Raw genomic sequence first — 14,746 nt, 5'->3', positions numbered from 1 at the left:
GACAGGAATTGGTTTGTTTGTTAGGCAGGGTTTACTGTTGAAAGGTGTTAGAGACCCAAAAGTCCTTTTAAGGACTATTGTTTTATCTGGCTGCCATATATATTATTAGTGCAACCTGCGATAAATTGCGTGCAATTGTTTGGCCGCTGCTGACAGTGACACGACCTCTGCTATCTCTGTTGTGTTACATTTGTGCTGTGAAATTCAGCACAATTGTTTGGCCACTGGTGACAGCGACATTACATAGTTACATAGTTAATACAGTTGAAAAAAGACAAATGTCCAAGTTCAACCAAGGGATAGGTGGGGACGCTACATCTCCAGTATAACGTTAGCGCATCCGAAATATCAGTGATATTCAGTGTATTTGTTTTGCCGCTGGTGACAGCGACATAACCTGCGCTACATCTCCTGTATAATGTTTGCGCATTATAAATATCAGTGACATTCAGTCAAATTTTTTTGCTGCTGGTGGCAGCGACATTACCTGTGCTACATCTCCTGTATAAGGGCTCTTTCACACCTGCGTTATTGTCTTCCGGCATAGAGTTCCGTCGTCGGGGCTCTATGCCGGAAGAATCCTGATCAGGATTATCCTAATGCATTCTGAATGGAGAGTAATCCGTTCAGGATGCATCAGGATGTCTTCAGTTCCGGTACGGAACGTTTGTTGGCCGGAGAAAATACCGCAGCATGCTGCGCTTTTTGATTATAATTAAATATCCACATGACAGGCAATTTTGCGGAACGGGTGCGGACCCATTCATTCTCTATGGGGACGGAATGGATGCGGACAGCACACACTGTGCTGTCCGCATACGCATTTGCGGAGCGCGGCCTCGATCTTCCGGTCCGCAGCTCCGCAAAAGATAGAACATGTCCTATTCTTGTCCGCAGGTGCAAGAATAGGCATTTCTATAGGGGTGCCGGCCGAGTGTGTTGCGGATCCGCAATTTGCGGGTCTGCAACACACCACGGACGTGTGAATGGAGCCTAACTTTGAACATCCGCAACAGCTCGTCGCCTAGTTCACGAACTATCCTCTGTTTTTCAGCATGGGCCCGGGTCAGATGATATCCCCGCCCCCAACATTCGCTGCAAGATAAAGATACAAGCATATAATCACAATTTTTTAAAATACTAGTATTGAAAATAATGTCCTCAACAAAAAAGAAAACAGTATTTAAGTCATTGAAGAGGAAATATTAGATTTACTGTTATGGTTAGAAGATCAGATTGTATGTGTGTGGGGTCTGAGTGAGCAATCGGATATTGTCCAGCTGAGCACAGATGTACCTGTCTAGTGAAGAAAGGGATGCAAATGAGCTCTTAACAAGCTTTGCCTCTAATGCCACCAGATGTAAGGCAGCTATCCTATAAGTCAATGTTCAGCTCTTTAACTAAGCCTTGAGACATGATTTGGATATTAAATAAGCCAGCACCTCATCTGCAGACAGCTGTTTCGGGGTGATTGCCCCTCATCAGTGCAGAGCAGAGAGTACTGGCTTGCTGGTTGAGAGGCCTGTCAGGGTTAGGGGTTACTATCTCTCCTTAGGGAGAGAGCATAGAAACAGAGCTTGTTCAGAGCTCATTTGCATCCCTTTCATCCCAGAATTCCAGAGGAGCATGTATGGCCTATAAGTCTCCTCACGCTGATTGAGGCGCTCTCTCCCTAAGGAGAGATAGTACTCCCCTAACCCTGACAGGCCTCTCACCCAGCAAGCCAGTACTCTCTGCTCTGCACTGATGAGGTGCTGGCTTATTAATCACCCCGAAACAGCTGTCAGCAGATGAGTTGCTGGTTTATTTAATATCCAAGTTGTATGTCAAGGCTTAGTTAAAGAGCTGAGCATTGACTTATAAGATAGCTGTTTTACATCTGGTGGCATTAGAGGCAGAGCTTGTTAACATGTATGGCCTATAAGTCTTCTCACGCTGATTAAGGCGCTCTCTCTATAAGGAAAGATAGTAACCCCCTAAACCTGTCTAGTAAAGTGACGGTATAGTATGGGGTGTAAAGCTGGTTCGCCTTACCGTGGTGCAGCCTGGGTAACTCTAAATGAACCAGCAAATACTGGCGCTTTGACCAACAGGACACAAACTATAATCTATAGACTGTGTGTGTATGTGTGTGAAGTATATAGTGTGCGGTCGGAAAATGGATGTGCAATGTGCATGTGAGAGATATTTCTCTGCTGTCATACATAGATGCTCCTGCTACAGACATATTGCTGTGATGTTGCAACAATAATTAGTGCACCAATCACTAATATTTACTGAGACATTATAAAGTCTGAAGTTGTGTGTACGGCGAATTTTTTTTTTAATCATTAGGGATTTTCACAATGGCACATTTTTTCAAACACTCTATCTGCATAAAAAGAGATTGTTCTGACATGCATGTGAAATGTAATCAAATACACTGCTTTAATGTCAAATTACTTACAGTGATCAGGAGTTCTTCCTTAACGTCACTAAAATTGCTGCCAACCATCTTTTCTGATTGCATCCAACTTCGGTTCGGTGGAAACCAGTTGCCACGCCTATTTTGCGCATATGCAAAAATTACATAGCCGATATACAGTACAGACCAAAAGTTTGGACACACCTTCTCATTCAAAGAGTTTTCTTTATTTTCATGACTATGAAGGCATCAAAACTATGAATTAGCACATGTGGAATTATATTCATAACAAACAAGTGTGAAACAACTGAAAATATGTCATATTCTAGGTTCTTCAAAGTAGCCACATTTTGCTTTGATTACTGCTTTGCAAAAAATCCGGAACACTTGCCGCAAGGCCGGATCCGGAATTAATGCCCATTGGAAGGCATTGATCCGGATCCGGCCTTAAGCTAAACGTCGTTTCGGCGCATTGCCGGAGCCGACATTTAGCTTTTTCAGAGTGGTTACCATGGCTGCCGGGACGCTAAAGTCCTGACAGCCATGGTAAGTGTAGCGGGGAGCGGGGAAGCAGTGTACTTACCGTCCGTGCGGCTCCCCGGGCGCTCCAGAGTGACGTCAGGGCGCCCCAAGCGCATGGATCACGTGATCGCATGGATCACGTCATCCATGCGCATGGGGCGCTCTGACGTCATTCTGGAGCGCCCCGGGAGCCGCACGGACTGTAAGTATACCGCTCCCCCGCTCCCCGCTCCTACTATGGCAACCAGGACTTTAATAGCGTCCTGGGTGCCATAGTAACACTGAAAGCATTTGGAAGACGGTTCCGTCTTCAAATGCTTTCAGTACACTTGCGTTTTTCCGGATCCGGAGTGTAATTCCGGCAAGTGGAGTACACGCCGGATCCGGACAACGCAAGTGTGAAAGAGGCCTAACAAGCCACTACAAAAATTGGAGTGAAAAAACACATGAATCATTAAAAATATAATTTTATTTGGTACAATATTTAAAAATAATGATCATGACATTACAATAATGTAAACGTAATAGCAAGGGACAACAGCCGCATAACACCTCTGTAGCTCACTCAAAATAAAAGTGCAAAGGGATATATAGGCCGATCCATAGACTAAATGAGATCAGAGCATACCCCCATCTACCTATATAGTGCATCCAGCACTTACTAATTTGCTGGGTACTCGTCTGGTGCCGCTCAAAAATATGACCAAACACATGCCCAATATCCCATGTAAATAATCAAGCTCTAATATATGGTAAACATACCAAATGAGAAAATAGCGGCTACAGAGGTGGTGGCGCTCCTTGACGCGCGTTTCGCGTATGATCGCTTCCTCAGGAGGAGGACGATAAAAGAATTTTCATTTGCAACCTATATATAGCCATACTAAAATGAGTAGGGGTGTGAACACTAGCAACCTCACCACCACCAGCATGATCCGCCACATGGCATCAAAGCACCCTAATAGGTGGGCCGAATGTCTGGGTCCACAATCAGTGTCTGCGGGTCACACCACTGCCTCCTCTTCCCCTGTGTTATGTGCTGGCCAATCCCCTCCGGCCCTGCGAAAGCGCAAATACCCAGCCACCCACCCACAGGCCATAGCACTAAATGTCATTTAGGCTTGTGGACACCGAGGCTTTCCGCAGCCTGATGGCGGTGGCCCTCCCTCATTACTCAGTCCCCAGCTGCCACTATTTTTGCCGGTGTACCATTCCCGCCTTACACCAACATGTGTCCCGTAACATCACAAGTGCCCTGACCAATGCAGTTATTGGGAAGGTCCACTTAACGACTGACACATGAACAAGTGCTTGTAGCCAGAGACACTACATTTTCCTGACGGCACACTGGGTAAACGTTGTGGAGGCCGGGAGCGAGTCGTACCCTGGGATGGCACAGGTGCTACTGATTGCAGGCCCTATTCCCATGAGGATTTCCGCCATCACCTACATTAGTGGTTCAACCCCCTCTTCTCATCCTCCACCTCCTCCTGCACTTCCACCTCTGAATTCTCATCTTGCAGCACCAGTCAGCAATCAGTCAGTAGCTGGAAGCAGTGTGGCATTGCAGTGGGGAATCGGCAACAGGCCGTGCTGAAACTTATTTGCTTAGATGAAAAACAGCACAGAGCCGCAGAGCTGTGGCAGGTTATCAGGGACCAGACTGAGCTGTGGCTATCGCCACTCAACATACAAACAGGCATGGTTGTGTCTGATAATGGCCGTAACTTGGTGGCAGCTTTGGAGCTCGGCAAGGTCACACACATACCATGCCTAGCCCACGTTTTCACCTTAGTGGTTCAGCAGTTTCTCAAAACCTACCCCAATTTGCCTGAGCTATTGGTGAAGGTGGGCTGCATGTGTGCCCATTTCTGAAAGTCATCTATAGCTGTTGCCGGTCTGGCAACGCTGCAGCAGCGCTTGCAATTGCCAGCTCACCGACTGTTGGGCGATGTGAACACGCGCTGGAACTCCACATTCCACATGTTGTCCAGGCTTTATGAGCAGCATAGGGCAGCAGTGGGATACCAGCTGCAACATGGTCGTCGCCTTTCCAGTCAGCTTATGCTCTTCATAAGCGACGAGAGGGCATGTATGTCTGACCTCTGTGGGGTTTTACGCAACTTTGAGGAATCAACACAGATGGTGAGCAGCGATGCCACTATTAGCGTAACCATCCCACTTCTGTGTCTACTGACAGGCTTGCTGCTCAAAATGAAGGCGGACGCTTTGCATGTGGAAGAGGTGGAAATAGGGGAAGACAGTACACAGGGTCATAGCCAGACCACCCTCAGTTCATCTTCTCAGCACGAATTGGATAATGATGAGGAGGAGGAGGAGGAGCAGGAGACGGTTGCCTCCGCTACAGAGGGTAGTACCCATAGTAGGTTTATTTAATCTGTTCAGCATGGATGGGCCAAAGAGGAGGAAGAGGATGATGAGAACAGCGAAGTCTTGTCTGTTGGGACTCTGGCACACATTGTTGACTTTATGTTATGCTGCCTTTCCCGTGACCCTCGCGTTATACACATTTTGGCCAAGACATATTACTGGTTGTTCCCCCTTCTTGACCCCAGCTACAAAGAGAACTTCTCATTTCTCATTCCTGTAGGGGAGAGAACTAGCAAAATGCTGCAATACCAGAAAGTTCTTCTGGAAAAAAAGCAGACAAAATTTCCAGCTGACAACGCTGGCGGAAGAGTACGTAGTTCCTTGGGGAACCAAGGAGGGGAGATGAGGGGAACACACAGTAGTTCCAACAGAGGCACGGCAATACTCTCCAAGGCCTGGGACAGTTTCATGACACCCCGCCAGCACCCTCACCCTGATGCGTGGCTTAGTGTCTCAAGGAGAGAAACGTTTTGGAAGATGGGGAAGGAGTACGTAGCAGACCATGTCAGCATCCTCAAAGATCCCTCTGTGCCTTACAACTATTGGGTGTCCAAGTTGGACATGTGGCACGAACTGGCGCTCTACGCCTTGGAGGTGCTGGCCTGCCCTGCTGTCAGCGTTTTGTCAGAGCGGGTATTTAGTGCTGCTGGGGGCATAATAACTGATAAGTGCATCTGACTGTCAACTGAAAATGCTGACAGGTTGACTCTTATCAAAATGAACAAGGCCTGGATTGCCCCTGTCTTCTCTACTTCACCAGAGGAAAGCGGCTGAACATAAAGGCACTATAAATGTGGCTTTTATGGTGTATTGAATACACTGTATTCCCATGCACCCCTTCCACCACAAAAAAGGGTATATGGTTCAATCTGCCTTGTCTCGTCCTCCTCCTCCTCCTCCATCATATCAACATGCTTAATAGGCTGCTCTCACTCCTAATGTTTTTGAGGGTCATCTCAGCAGCAGACCCTCACCCCTAATGTTTTAGATGGTCACCAGCAGACCCACGCCCATAATGTTCTAGAAGGTCAGATCAGCAGCAGACCCTCACCCCTAATTTTTTTGATGGTCAGCTCAGCAGCAGACCCTCACCCCTAATTTTTTAGATGGTCAGATCAGCAGCAGGCCATTACCCATAATGTTTTAGATGGTCAGATCAGCAGCAGACCCTCACCCCTAATGTTTTAGAAGGTCAGATCAGCAGCAGACCCTCACCCCTAATTTTTTAGACAGTCAGATCAGCAGCAGACCCTCATCCCTAATTTTTTAGAAGGTCAGATCAGCAGCAGGCCCTCACCCCAATATTTTAGATGGTCAGATCAGTAGCAGGCCCTCACCCCTAATGTTTTAAAAGGTCAGATCAGTAGACCCTCACCCCTAATTTTTTAGACTGTCAGATCAGCAGCAGGCCCTCGCCCCTAATGTTTTAGATGGTCAGCTGAGCAGCAGACCCTCACCCCTAATGTTTCACAAGGTCAGATCAGCAGCAGACCCTCACCCCTAATGTTTTAGAAGGTCTGATCAGCAGCAGACTCTCACCCCTAATGTTTCAGAAGGTAATATCAGCAGCAGACCCTCACCCCTAATGTTTTAGATGGTCAGCTGATCAGCAGACCCTCACCCCTAATGTTTTAAAATGTCAGATCAGCAGCAGACCCTCACCCCTAATGTTTTAGAAGGTCAGATCAGCAGCAGACCCTCACCTCTAATGTTTTAGAATGTCAGATCAGCAGCAGACCCTCACCCCTAATGTTTTAGAAGGTCAGATCAGCAGCAGACCCTCACCTCTAATGTTTTAGAAGGTCAGATCAGCAGCAGACCCTCACCCCTAATTTTTTAGATAGTTGGCTCAGCAGCAGACCCTCACCCCTAATTTTTAGATGGTCAGATCAGCAGCAGGCCCTCACCCCTAATGTTTTAGATGGTCAGCTCAGTAGCAGACCATCACCACAAATTTTTAAGAAGGTCAGATCAGCAGCAGGCCCTCACCCCTAATGTTTTAGAAGCTTAGATCAACAGACCCTCACCCCTAATTATTTAGACTATCAGATCAGCAGCAGACCCTCACCCCTAATGTTTCAGAAGGTCAGATCAGAAGCAGACCCTCACCCCTAATGTTTCAGAAGGTCAGATCAGCAGCAGACCCTCACCCCTAATGTTTTAGAAGGTAAGATCAGCAGCAGACCCTCACCCCTAATGTTTTAGATGGTCAGCTGATCAGCAGACCCTCACCCCTAATGTTTTAAAATGTCAGATCAGCAGCAGACCCTCACCCCTAATGTTTTAGAAGGTCAGATCAGCAGCAGACCCTTACTCCAAATTTTTTAGATGGTTGGCTCAGCAGCAGACCCTCACCCTTAATTTTTTAGATGGTCAGATCAGCAGCAGGCCCTCACCCCTAATGTTTTAGATGGTTAGCTCAGTAGCAGACCATCACCACAATTTTTTTAAAAGGTCAGATCAGCAGCAGACCCTCATCTCTAATGTTTTAGAAGGTCAGATCAGCAGCAGACCCTCACCCCTAATGTTTCCTAACAATTTATGTTTCCTATCAATTTTTCCTCTAAAATCGATGTTATCTTTGGTCTGGTGCGTATTATTGTCAGTCTATAAAAGTGCCGTACTACTCGGACAACATCGTTCCCAGCAGCGACCAGGGAGTCCAAGATGCATCCAGACATCCTCCCCATGCTGTTACTGAATCTTTTCAGTGGTGTTTTCATCAATTTCTGACCTTTTACTATGAACCAGACACCCTCCCCTCTTCAGAGCAGGGGGTGCCTGGTTTAATGCTCGAGTTCTCCCATTGACTTCCATTGTGCTAGGGTGCTCTGCCGAGCACCCTAGCATCCCAAAGTGTTCTACTCGAGCACCCAAACACTTTGGTGCTCGATCAACACAATTTTTTTTTTATAGCTTAAGGCTAGTTTCACACTAGCGGCAAGGGACTCCGGCAGGCTGTTCTGGCGGGTGAACAACAGCCTGCTGGATCCGTGCTACCTCTAGTGATCGCGTGCCCCCGGACAACTGCTCCAGCCCCATTGACTATAATGGGGGCAGGGCGGAGAGGCCGCCGGCATAAAAATAAGACATGTCGTACTTTTATGTCGGCGTCCTCTCGGCATGCGCTACCGTGACATCATCCGGAACTCGGCCCCGCCCCCCATTATAGTCAATGGGGCCGGAGCGGTATTCACTAGCGGTAGGGCGGATCCGGCAGGCTGTTCACCCGCTGAAACAGCCTGCCGGAGGTCCGTGCCTCTAGTGTGAAAGTACCTTAATACAATTTAGGGGAGGGACCTTCTTTTTGAATTATACAAAATATAACTCACACTGCAACATGTGAAGTATCCATAATATGTTCACACTTCGGTTATTTGTTCAGTTATTTCCATTAGTGTTGAGCAAGTTTTAATCGCAAATATTGCCACTATATATATTCGTGCTATATATTCGTATTCGCGAATAGTGTTGAATATTCTAATCGCGAACTTATCGCTAATTTATCGCAAATATATTAGATAGACGATTTATCGCAATCAAGTAAACATCGACTGGAGATCACGAATTCTTGAATTTGCAAATTTATGGCGAATATTCGGTCAAAAGTTTGCAAAATATCGTAAATTTGAATATTGCCTATGCCACTCATCACTATTTTCCATCAGTTATTGTGCAAAACCAGTAGTGACACCTACTCAGAGATCAGGTAAAATGGAAACATGTACACCTCTTCTGTACTTACTCGCACCTGGTTCACAATAACTGATGGAAATACCTGACTAAATAACAGAAGCGTGAACTTGGCCTTATCTGGCAGTAAAATATGATAAGGCCAAGTGTGAGTTGGCAATAAAACTTACATTAGGGTGTTTTTACACACTGTTTTTTTTTGTTTGTTTTTTGCTGAAATTTTTATGTTTTGTCAAAACTCCAGTTCCAGATGTTAGTTGAAGGGCAATAGGAAATACAAAACCCAGGCCACATAGAAACTACTGGTACTTGGGGGGCGGAGTCGGCGCCTGCAGTGAATGGCTGTGTGAGTGTTCAGCTCCGTGTGAGAAATCGCCCTAATAGCCTGGATTTTCAGCCTTAAGAAGCCACCATGGTAAACATCGGAGGATCTAAACCTAATGAAGGCTCTGAGCAGCAAAAGGCAGCAGCCACTAAGGGAGATATGGACAAATTTATCAAAAAAGCTGCCTCCGCTTATGTGGCTAGAGAGAGCAAGATGGCGCCTGTCTCCCCGCGCTCAAACAACAGAGCACAAAAAGAACAACAAGAAGCTGCTGCAGAAGAAGATGAGGACTCGAGCGTCCTTCCCTTATCCAGATCCTACTTTAAAGACACATTAATGTCTACCTTATCTGCAGCCCTAGACCCTATCAGCTCCGATCTCTCCACAATCAAGCAAGATATTAAACATATCGGTCGGAGGGTTGAAGCTCTTGAAGATTCTCAAACCGCGATTATGAATCACCAACAAGCGGTCTCTCAGCATATAAACGCCATACAAACAAACCTAAATGCTCTATACTGTGGCCTAGAAGATCAGGAGAATCGGAGCAGACTAAATAACCTACACTTTCGTAGGATACCGGAATCGGTCTCACCCAGTGATGTCTCACACACCATCACACAAATCTGCTTATCCCTCCTAGGGCCTGAATCGGCACACAAAGTGATCCTGGAGAGAGCTCATAGAGCCCTGAGACCCAAACCGGCCACTAATGCTCCACCGAGAGATATAATATGCAAGTTCCTTGCTTTCCCGGTAAAACAAGCCATCCTTACTAAAGCTCGGCAGTCCAGCGAAATCATCTGTGATGGATATCCAATATCTATTTTTCAAGATTTGGCTCAAACAACTCTCCAAAAAAGAAGATCACTAAAGCCACTTACCGATTGGCTGAGATCCCATAATGTCCTTTACAGATGGACTTTTCCTTTCGGCATCTCCTTCTTCTATGAAGGTCGCAGGTTGTCCGTTACTTCTGTTGCAGACCTAGATCAAGTATATGATCATTTAAACATCAATCCGCTCACAATCCAAAATTGGGAAACAGTGCAAGACCTTTCCTCCCTTCCGATCCTACCAGCTACAGACAGATGGGAGAAGCAACGCACCCCCAGAATCAACAAGCAAAGAAGAGATGTCTCCCTTTCTACGCCGAGACGCCTACCTTTGGGAAACTAAGTATTCATGGACTTTTCTGGTTCATCTAAATCTCTTACTCACTTTCATTGTCTTTCTCAGCTTACCTTACCTCCTTCCTTCAATCCCTTGTATCTCCATGTACCCCCTTCTGATCATAATTCTCTCCGCTAAACCATCTCTACTCTTTCCCTCTTCCGAATATCTTCCGAATATCTCCTGATTTTCTCTCTTCTTTGTTTCGTCGATTTTCCCATGATTAAGCTCCGACCCGATTATCTGTCGAATTTTTCATGGAAAATTTTGTCGCGGTTATATGCTCTGTTTATTTGTCGATCTGTCCATATGAGAGTTCTGACCCATTCATAAGCTCTGAATATTTACTGATTATTCCATGGTACATTTTCAATTCAAATTTTTGCTCTATGTTTATTTCACTTTAGGGCAATTATCCTGGAATTCATCACCCCCATGTTCAACCTCCTGTCATTATGCGCAAGCGCGCACAAGTTTTTACCATCATGGTTGTTTGTTATTGTTTTATTATTTCCCTCCTTTGTTTGTTCTGTGGACCTGCCATACTACTCCTTTATTATTTGTGCTAACACAGAGACGGTCATGTCGACCTCATTGAACGGGGCATTATTTTTAGATTGGGGCCAGATGGATCGGGATCTCTTTAGTTTAAACAGATGGCCAATTTGAATATAGCCTCTTTTAACGTAAAAGGCTTTAATTCGCTGTCTAAGAGATGTCAGATATTTTCCTTCATAAAGAAAAAACAGACGTCAATTTTGTTTCTACAGGAAACACACTTTAGATTTAACAGATATCCCGATCTATCTCGATCCAATTTTCCCGTTTGGTACCACTGCAGCTCTAACTCCTCTGCCTCCAGAGGTACCAGTATTGGATTCAGCAAAAATGTTGCTTTTCATTACTGTTCTCACCAACAAGATGTAGACGGAAGATACCTTTTACTAAAAGGATATATTAACAATTGCATGTATACTTTCGTCAACCTGTATGCTCCAAATGTCGATCAAGCTGCCTGGCTTAAAGACCTTACTCCTGAAATATCTCTTTTTAGAGAAGGCACTCTGATTGTAGGGGGAGACCTCAATGTTACCATGGATCCGTCCATAGACTCCTCCACTACTAAGTCAGCCTTATCCATAAAGTCACTTCGCACAATTAAGGAATCACTAGCTCAACTGCAGTTGGTCGACATTTGGAGAATATTGAACTCGACAGTGAAGGATTACACCTTCTACTCGAATGCTCATAAATCCTACCAAAGATTGGATTACCTATTTATATCAAAGGAAATTGCCCAATCTTGTAAAGACCCGCTAATCGATTCTATACATATGTCTGACCACGCCCCCATATTCGTCTCCATTGCCCCAATAATAAAACCTCCCAAGTCCTTTAAATGGAGACTTAACGAACAACTCCTTTCCAACCCAAACTACGTCTCTAAATTAAAAAATTCCCTAGAAGACTTCTTCAATATAAATGCCCTCCCTAAAACTTCTCCTAATTTGCTATGGGATACCCATAAAGCCTTCATGAAAGGACAACTTATTAGTATAGGCTCTCATGCAAAAAAACTAAGATCGGCCCAAATCGACACCCTACTACTTCACATTAAGAAACTAGAGACCCAACATAAACTATCCCTATCTGAATCTCATCTAAGTGAACTCACTAAACTACGCTCTGAATTAAAAAACCTTTTGAATAATACATCAGCTAAATATTTCCTCAACTCCCAATTTAAGTTCTTTGCACACGGAGACAAATCTTCAAGATTTATGATGAACAGGATAAAACAGAGAAGAGTTCATAGTCATATAGACAAATTACATACTAATAAAGGGGATATTGTTACCAAAACAGAGGAAATAGCATCACAGTTTCAAAATTTCTATCATTCCTTATATAATATCCCCAAAGACACATCCCATACTGGGAATCCTCCACATCATGACATGATTAAAACGTTTCTCAAGTCTATAACCCTTCCCTACTTAAATCAATCTCAATCACTCCCCCTTGAATCTCCCTTCACACAAACACAGATTAAACTTGCTATACAACACTTACCCAAAAACAAAGCCCCTGGGCCTGATGGGCTAACGGCGATATATTACCGCACTTTTAAAGACCTCTTAGCCCCTCACTTAACCTCACTCTTTAACCAATCTCTAAAAGGCACCCCTTTGTCCCAGGATATGGCCAAAGCTAATATTACAATAATTCCCAAACCGGGCAAAGACCCTACTTATTGTGAAAACTATCGCCCCATCTCCCTTCTTAATCTCGACCTTAAGCTAATGGCCAAAATCCTTACTAATAGATTGTCCCCGCTCTTACCTGCCATGGTACATAAATACCAAACAGGTTTTGTATCCGGTAGGGAGGGTAAACATAATTCAACAAGAATCTTAAATGCTATTTTCTATGCCAAAAAAAATTCAGTCCCTCTAGTCCTTGTCAGCACCGATGCCGAAAAAGCGTTCGACAGAGTCAACTGGGACTTTATACGTCTCGTATTGGAGAATTTTGGCATCCCAAGCTCCTTTATACAAGCAATCTTTACTATGTATATAAACGCTTTGGCATTGGTGCTGATAAATTATATTTTTTCCCCCTCATTCCCCATAAAAAACGGCACGCGTCAGGGATGCCCACTATCCCCCTTGATTTTCGTCCTGGCAATGGAACTCCTCCTTCAAACTATCCGTGAAGACCCCCTAATCAAAGGAGTTGACTTGGGAGGTCACAAACACAAAGCTGCTGCTTTCGCAGATGACCTCTTACTCATAACCAATCCATCTACTTCCCTTCCTCGTATTTATGACCATTTAGAGAAATTTAGCCCTCTGTCCAATTTTAAAATTAATACGAAAAAATCTTATGTTTTAGCCATAGGTCTACCCCCACACATTAGGAATAAACTTGCTTATACCTCACCCTTCAATTGGGACTCACCCACCATCACATATTTAGGTATTAAAATTGGCCCAGATCTTTCCAAATTATATGATCTCAACTATATCCCCCTATTACACACTATGCAATCACAAATTGACAACTTATATTTCCCAACTCTGTCATGGTTCGGTCGGAAAAACCTCTTTACATCCCTGGTCTTGCCAAAATTGAACTACCTACAACAAGTCTTGCCCCTCCCTATCCCCAACTCCTACTTTCAATCTATAAATAAAAAAGTCAGAGACTTTATCTGGAATAAAAAAAAAGCACGCATAAGCCTTCTCACTCTCCAGAGACCTAAATCCGCAGGCGGTATCAACCTTCCTGACTTAAAGGCCTATAATATGGCCATTCTAATGTCCAGAGTGGTGGATTGGTTTACAAATCTTGGGTGAAGATGGAATCTTCTCTATTCCATTCTTTATTTAGAACTCTCTTGATTCGCCCGGCTCAAACCTCCCTAACCCATATCCAGCAAAATCTCAACATTAAATGTACCCTAGATGCTTGGAATGAGTTCCAAAAATCAGCTCTAGCAGTTCCCTTGCCCTCTCCCCTTACCCAGATAAGGGACCTAATATCTATAGCCCCGTTACAATTATCGCAGAGCCTTCCACTATCAATCAGATATTCCACAATTTCAGTAATTTCCCTCTTTGATGAAGACGGCAAAATAAAAGACCGAAACAGTATTCAAAACCTTTTCCCTACATCCACTCCTTCCATATTTTTCACACATTTCCTGCATTCATTTGTCTCTGACAATATCCGATATTCTAGTGTTTAGAGAGGGCTCACCCACTGCTCAAGAGTGGTATGGGTGCACCTGCAAGGAGGATTCACCCAATCCTCTACAATAATTAGGGATAAAATTCAAAGTAGTAGGGCACACCACCACTTGAGGCCACACGGAGATTAGATACAAAATATTTATTTAGATCAATATAGATGCATAGTGAAACATATAATATAAAATTTTTGGCTAAAAAACATAAATATATAAAATTCCTAAAACACAATCAATAATATAATAACATCTGGGTTACAAACGAAATTCTATATGCAACAGTCTCTCCTAAGGGTTAATTGACCCAAATAGTATCCCAGGAGGGGATAATATACATGGAAGACTCAGTCCGATGGTTAAGTATAGTATGTATAGATAGTCTGTTATATATATTTGTGGTTTAATTGCCACTTCTCCTGAATCGCAGTGATGCCGCACACAAATCGCTGCCTAATTAGAAATAAACCGGAATAGTTTTACTCACTGT

This window comes from Bufo bufo, chromosome 3 (assembly GCF_905171765.1).
Source record: "Bufo bufo chromosome 3, aBufBuf1.1, whole genome shotgun sequence".
Classification (NCBI taxonomy): Eukaryota; Metazoa; Chordata; class Amphibia; order Anura; family Bufonidae; genus Bufo; species Bufo bufo.
The sequence above is the reverse complement of the archived record's forward strand: the minus strand, read 5'-3'. Positions refer to the sequence as shown.